This window comes from Cherax quadricarinatus, chromosome 95, assembly GCF_038502225.1.
Source record: "Cherax quadricarinatus isolate ZL_2023a chromosome 95, ASM3850222v1, whole genome shotgun sequence".
In the NCBI taxonomy this organism is placed as follows: Eukaryota; Metazoa; Arthropoda; class Malacostraca; order Decapoda; family Parastacidae; genus Cherax; species Cherax quadricarinatus.
In genome coordinates this window covers 8,706,792-8,714,595 of record NC_091386.1, presented here as the reverse complement: position 1 = coordinate 8,714,595, position 7,804 = coordinate 8,706,792, and the positions used below count along the sequence as shown (strand labels likewise).

The window sequence follows — 7,804 nt, the reverse complement described above, 5'->3', positions numbered from 1 at the left end:
AGCAGGCGCGGAGAAGACGGGACAGGCGAAGATTAGCGTTATAGAGGAATGTAGAAATTGAGCCAGGGCTTAACCCAGCAGCTAAGGCGAACGTTGGTCAGAGAACGAACAGCGCAAGGTTCATGACAGGGAATCCACAAATAGTGTTAAGAGCAGGATCATACAAGGAGTAGAAAAGGTTGTGTTGGTTTGTGGGTCTGCGAATGTCTTCGTCAAGGAGAGAGGTTCAGTAGTCATGTGTCACAAGTTTGCATATCTGTCTGTCACTGAGCGTATTCCAGTACAGATTCAGCGCAGCGATGTCTAATTGGGCATGGAGAGACTCGCTTGTGGCCCGGTGGCCTGGTGGCTAAAGCTCCCGCTTCACACACGGAGGGCCCGGGTTCGATTCCCGGCGGGTGGAAACATTTCGACACGTTTCCTTACACCTGTTGTCCTGTTCACCTAGCAGCAAATAGGTACCTGGGTGTTAGTCGACTGGTGTGGGTCGCATCCTGGGGGACAAGATTAAGGACCCCAATGGAAATAAGTTAGACAGTCCTCGATGACGCACTGACTTTCTTGGGTTATCCTGGGTGGCTAACCCTCCGGGGTTAAAAATCCGAACGAAATCTTATCTTATCTCTTATCTTAAGTTCTCCCATCTGACATCAAGCACCCAGCGCAGCGCCTTGTTATGGACACGCTGCAGTTTAAGTAAGTTTGTTTTAGCTGCAAGAGAGAGGGCTACAGGATAGTAAGCTATCAAAGGACGTATTAGGGATTTGTAGAGGTGTAATTTGGTGCGTTGGGAGGCATGTTGCAGCTCGTAGAGGCCCGCAACGGCCTTACTAGCTGATAAGCTGTGGAATGTCTGCATAGGCTAGTGTGATGGGGTTGTGGTATACAGGTGTTGGAATGTCGATAGTGTATAAATTATAGAGGGTAAGGGAGAGGACATATCCCTGGGGTATACCAGCATTTAGTGTGAAGTAGTCAGAGTAACAGCCTTGGAATTTGATTCTCATGGTGCGACCGTCTAGGAAGCTGCAGAGGAGTTTGCGAGTAGTGAAAGGCAGGTTAAAGTTAGTGCAGAGTTTGAGAAATCGTGCCAGACAGTGTCAAAAGCTTTTCCAACGACTTTTGCCACCAGGGCTGTCCTGTTTCTTTGTTTGTGTTTATGTGGATGTAGTTGAGAATGATGTTAATGGCAAATTGTGTGGATCTGTGTGTTCTGAAGCCAAACTGGCCATCAGAAAATAGTGAGCTGTGTTCCAGGTATCTGCGAAGGCGATGGTTGATGAGTTTTTCAAAGAGTTTTCCAAAAGTTTCGAGGAGGCTGACAGGGCGATAGTTTCTTGGGTCAGAGTGGTCTTTTTTGGGTTTGGGAAGGAGGATAGCAGTAGCAGCTTTGAAGAGGGAAGGGAAGTATCCAGAGGCAAGGGAGGCATTGAGGAGGTTTGTGTTGGCAATGATGGAGTCAGGAAGGTGTTTTAGGATAATATGGTTTAATCCAGAGGAGAGTCTGTTGTGAAAGGAGTGTCAAGTTCTTGGGAGGAGGAAAGAGAGTCCAGATGGAAGTGGCGGTCTGGTGTTGTTTCGTGTGTATGTATAGTGTGCCAGTGCTCTATGTTCTGAATGTGTTAAATAGCGTTAGGGTGGGGTGGTTGAGGGTGGAAGATTTCCTTCCAGATGTTTTTGAAGATGTCAGTAGCAGCCTGCGGGTCAGAGATGTGTGTGTTGTTGTGGGTGATGTGTTTGAATTTCTTGGTGGGAGTTGTGCCTTCGATTTTTTTTGATAAAGTTCCAGAAGGCTTTGGTATTTTTAAATATATATATATATATATATATATATATATATATATATATATATATATATATATATATATATGTATATATATATACATATATATAAGTAGTCAAGTTTTCTACAGGGGGGTGTATCCGGTTTAAGGGCCTTCTACAGGGAGGTGTATCCGGAAAAGGCCTTCTACAGGGAGGTGTATCCGGTTTAGGGGCCTTCTACAGGGAGGTGTATCCGGTTTAGGCCTTCTACAGGGCGGTGTATCCGGTCTAGGACCAGCGGCTGGAGGGTCACCTTTTCACACCTAGGTGTTACTTCCGGTTTTGACCATGACCTCGCCCTCGAGACTACCTCACCCTTGACCCCCCCAACCAATACCCCCACCCACGACCCCCCCCCCCTTCGCGACCCTCCTTCGCGACCCCGCCGTCGCGCCGCGCGCCCGCGCGCGCGCCCGCCCGCGCGCCCCGCCCGCGCGCACGCCCGCGCGCCCGCCCGCCGCCCGCCCCGCGCGCCCTTCGCGACCCCCGACCGCGCCTTCTGCTGCGCCTTCTGCAGCGTCATCCGGATCGCCCCCGCGCCTCGAATTTTTTTCCGATTTTTTTCGAATTTTTTTTGAATTTCATTTTCTTGTGCTCTCCATCTCCTCAGATCAAATTTTTGAGGTTCCCCCTCTCACTTTCACCCCCACCCCAAAATTTCTCGATATTACCGAGTTTTTGGATTCCCCCCTATGGGGGTTTCGAAAGTCTCCATCTCCTCGGATCAAGTTTTTTGGATTCCCCCCTATGGGATTTTCGAAATTCTTATGATCTCCTCGGATCAAAGTTTTTGGATTCCCCCCTATGGGGGTTTCGAATTCTTATGATCTCGAATCAAGTTTTTTGGATTTCTCCATCTCCTCGGATCAAGTTTTTGGGTACCCCTCCTTTCACCCCAAATTTTCTCGACAATACCCTGACTCCATCTCCTCGGATCAAGTTTTTTTTGGATCCCCCCTATGGGGTTTTTGAAATTCTCCTTGGATCAAGTTTTTTTTTGGATTCCCCCCTATGGGGTTTTCGAAATTCTCCATCTCCTTAGATCAAGTTTTTTTGGGTACCCCTCCTTTCACCCCCCATCCCCAAAAAATTTCTCAATATCAAAGTCTCCACTTCCTCGGATCACCCTCCCACTTTCACCCCCCAACCCCAAAAATTTCTCGACAATACCATGACTCCATCTCCTCGGATCAAGTTTTTTGGATTCCTCCCTATGGGGTTTTCGAAATTCTCCATCTCCTTGGATCAAGTTTTTTGGATTCCCCCCTATGGGGTTTTCGAAATTCCTCGGATCAAAGTTTTTGGAATCCCCCCCTCTGGGGGTAAGCATTCAAAATAGACTCCTCCTATGGGGGCATGCTTACTACAGGTCTAAACATCTTCCCCTTATTATTTTAAAATGAACTAAAAGTTTCCGCTCATTAAGTCAAATGAACTAAAAGTTTCCTCTCATTAAGTCAAATGAACTAAAAAAGCGTTTACTCGGCGGTCAGTGACGTCACGTGTTGACCCAGCACACAGGTTGAATCAGGTCGGTCCTTTTAGTTCATTCAAGATAATAAGGGAACATAGTAGTGACGTCACGCGCACACAGGCTGAATCTTGTCTACCCTTTTAGTTAATAAGGGGACACAGTACATCAGAAAGGCACATTTTTTCGTTAATACTCACAATTTCTTTACAACACAAGTCTAGACATTTTTAACTATTTCATCTCAGGTCACTCCCCCCACGAAGTAACCTCCTCCCCACCCTCCCAAACCCTCACACTCCAACCAACACCTCACAATTTTCACTCATAAACCCCAATTTTTCTCGTTTTAACCCTTTTAGTTCATTAAAATTAATAAGGGGACACAGTGCATCAGAAAGTCACCACATCGCTTACATCCACTTTCGTTAAATTCACTACTCACAATTTTACATATTACGAAGTTAAATACGCACTTTTTACTTTGAACATCTTTCAAAACACTCATAAATCATTTGAATACTCACCAAAAAATACCTTTATACATTTCCAAACAACACTGAAATACTCCAAAACATCATTCGAACACCCCCAAATCACCTCTGAATACTCCCAGAACACCTTCATAAGTACTCTTGCACATCATTTGAACACCTTCATAAGTACTCTCATAATCATTTGTACACCTTCAAAAAACACCTTTGAATACTCACATAAACACCCTTGAACACCTTCAAAACACCTTTGAATAACCTCAAAACACCTTTGAACACCTTCAAAACACCCTTGAACACCCTTGAACACCTTCAAAACACTCTTGAACACCTTCAAAAACACCTTTGAACATTTCCAAAACACTATTTGAGTACTCCCAATTACACCACTGAATACTACTAAAACACCGCTGAATTCAATCAAAACACCCTTCAACACCTTCAAAACACCTTTGAACACCTTCAAAACACCCTTGAACACCCTTGATCACCTTCAAAACACCTTTGAACACCTTTGAACACTTCCAAAAAACACAATTTGAGTACTCCCAATTACACCACTGAATACTACTAAAACACCGCTGAATTCAATCAAAACACCCTTCAACACCTTCAAAACACCTTTGAACACACTCAAAACACCCTTCAACACCTTCAAAAACACCTTTGAACACCTTCAAAACACCTTTGAACACATTCAAAACACTCTCATAATCATTTGAACACACTCAAAAAACCTTTGAATAACCTCAAAACACCTTTGAACACCTTCAAAACACCCTTGAACACCCTTGATCACCTTCAAAAAAACAACATTTGAACACACTCAAAACACCTTTGAACACCTTTGAACATTTCCAAACAACACTGAAACACTTCCAAAAACACCATTTGAATACTCCCAAATACACCACTGATTACTAAAACACCACTGAATACACTCAAAACACCACCAAAATCACCATAAACTAAGATCAACACCCACATCCCACAACACCCACAACCCACAACACCCACAATTTTTTCTCGTTTTATCTAATTTCATCAGAAAGTCACAACACCCACACCTCCCATTTTTTTTCTCGTTTTAACCCTTTTAGTTCATTAAAGTTAATAAGGGGACACACTACATCAGAAAAAGTCACAAAAAACAACCCACTTATAACGTCTTTTCGGTATCTCTAGTTCGACAACATCACCCACATCCCACAACACCCACATCCCACATCCTACACACACACACAGACACACACACACACACACATCCCTAACCTAGCCTAACTTAACCTAACTTATCCTAACCTAACCTAACCTAACCTAACCTAACCTAACCTAACCTAACCTAACTTATCCTAACCTAGCCTAACCTAACCTAACCTAACCTTACCTAACTTATCCTAACCTAACCTAACCTAACCTAACCTAACCTAACCTAACCTAACCTAACCTAACCTAACCTAACCTAACCTAACCTAACCTAACCTAACCTAACCTAACCTAACTTAACCTAACCTAACCTAACCTAACCTAACTTAACCTAACTTAACCTAACCTAACCTAACCTAACCTACCCTAACCTAACCTAACCTATCTTAACCTAACCTAACCTAACCTAGCCGAACCTATCCTAACCTAACCTAAAATATATTGGAACACTTCCAAAATACATTAGAGTACTCCAGAATTACTTTGAACGACTCCATTTTGGATATTTCCAAATTAGTTTTGAAAACTTTATCGTAAAATCGAACATTATTTTCTTGTTGGTAAACACACTCAATGGTAGAAATATTTACTCGATTTCCGAATAGAAACACTTTCCTCGCTCTGAGAGACTCATTGTGGGTCACCCCAACACATGGTGTAATGCGCTTCACACCCAAGGTAGAACATAACACCTGCGTCAACTCAGGACAGACAGGCGCCATGTAATGCGGTTCACACCCAAGATAGATTTAAGATAATCATCGCCTTACCGAACACCTGCGTCAACTCAGGACAGACAGGCGCCATGAAATGCGGGTAACATCCATGGTAGAAAATCATCTCTTTCCAGACCAAATGTATCCTCTTGTTCTAAAATTTGGTGAGGTCATTGCTTTTTAGTTCATTTTAAAATAATAAGGGGAAGATTGAGATATAACATTTGTATTCTACCTCATTACATTTTTTTTTCATGGTAAGGTTTGATTTAAAACTTCATCATGTCTTAAAAATTTTTATTAAACATTTCTCTTTTTAATGAATGAAACATATTAATCTTGGTGTAACAACACGATCTAAACATCATAAATCCTCCTCTCTAAGTCTTGTTCTTCCAAGTCCCGTCACATCGGTACCTGTAAATTTTAATATAATTCATTAGCATATAATGTGGAGAAATTTGCACCATCACCTGTAAAAGATATAACCAACTAAAAGTTACTTATTTTTTCACTATCCCAAGCATATTCTTCTCGTTAACTTAAATATCTCCCCATTCATGACTTAAAAAAGCATGATCATGATGTAAGTATTATGGTAGACATGATTCTCGGTGTTCAGGTAGAGAAAGTCGAAAAAGGTAAGTGTTACATTTTCATGAAGAGATAAATATGAGTTATTAATTCAAATATATCTCTCTTCAAGTTATAATTACTTCCTCATAATAATTTAAATGAATTAAAGCACTGATACAAGGTAAATAATTTTGCTTACCTTTATAAGTTACTCACACATTAGGCTCAATGTTTTTAATATATTGTTTAATATCTGTGAAAAGTTCTCTCCAAATTAATTTCCACTTCTTTGTGTTGTACCATCTATGCAAAATACACAGATTATACTGTCGATTAAATATTTGACTGACAAAGTTTTCAGGTATATTGTTTTCCAAAATATAATATACCAGATCATCACTCCACTCCGATGCCATTTCATCAATGAATTTATGTGAATCAAGTTCATTTTCTAACCAATTTTTAACTCGCTGAAAATTCTTTTCACTCAATGTTTCACCATCTTTCCTTAAGAGTTGATTGGCAGTGTTGCAAAATTCCAACCAAGGAAGATCTTTCACCATTTCACAAATAACAATGAAATCGGCAAGTTTCCCCATATTAGATGCTTTCTATGCGAGTTCCGGACAATGTCTGGGGTGACTTACACACAACACTCTCCCATACACATAAAGAGTTGCTAAATAGTATTAAATGAAAAATTTCATTAAACTTACCTAAACTAGGATCAGCCATTTCAAAATCCATTTTCTTAATTAATTTTTTGGGCTTTGGTATAATAAAAGTTTGAGATAAATGACTACTCCATTCACATTCTCGTAACAATAAATTTTCCAATATTTCTTCGCTCCATCGTTGAGTCATTTCTCGTACCTCAGCTACAATCTCTTCTTTTGAGAGAACAGGTTCCGCATCAACTCTTGTTTGAATGGGTTCGACTCTCTTAATTGTATATAACATTTCTATAAACACCGCACTAGTATGTTTTGTCGCAACCACCTCCATATTTCTTCTTCAAGTGATTCCTTACCATTTCACTCCAAATATTTATACCAAAAATTTCAATCGTTGTCATCATCGATTATCTTTTTTTTTTAATACAAATACTCATTACAGGGGATTTCTTCAAAGCATATATATTATCCATTTCAAATTGTGTTCCCCTTATTAACTTTAATGAACTAAAAGTGTTAACTTTCATTATTTTTCAGTAAAAAGATTTATTCAGACAATATTTTTGGCAACACTTGCTTGTGACGTCACTATCCAGCAACGCGTTAAAACAGGTTAGAACATCTTCCCTTTATTATTTTAAAATGAACTAAAAGCAATGACGTCACGATACTCATTGAACAAATTATCTTACCCCAAACACTTTTAGTTCATTTAAGTTAACAAGGGAAAAGTTCTTGCATTTCCAAGTATGCACCATCGGTATAGTAATAACATAATACCATTGAAGTAAGTTATGATCCCCTTCCTGTATGACACTAAACTCGTGGTGATTCATTCACCTA

The 7,804-nt window shown here is 40.6% G+C and overlaps 1 long non-coding RNA gene across 2 annotated transcripts; it reads right to left on the bottom strand.

The window, feature by feature from the left end:
• Nucleotides 1-5,994: 5,994 nt before the first annotated feature.
• Nucleotides 5,995-7,767, bottom strand: LOC138855456 (uncharacterized). 2 transcript variants are annotated; one of them, XR_011394694.1, is made up of 2 exons: nt 6,487-7,767; nt 5,995-6,128 (listed from the first exon to the last, which is right to left on the bottom strand). It is a non-coding gene; the product is annotated as an uncharacterized lncRNA (long non-coding RNA). The 2 variants fall into 2 exon arrangements; XR_011394695.1 differs by having other exon boundaries at nt 7,004-7,767.
• Nucleotides 7,768-7,804: the final 37 nt, after the last annotated feature.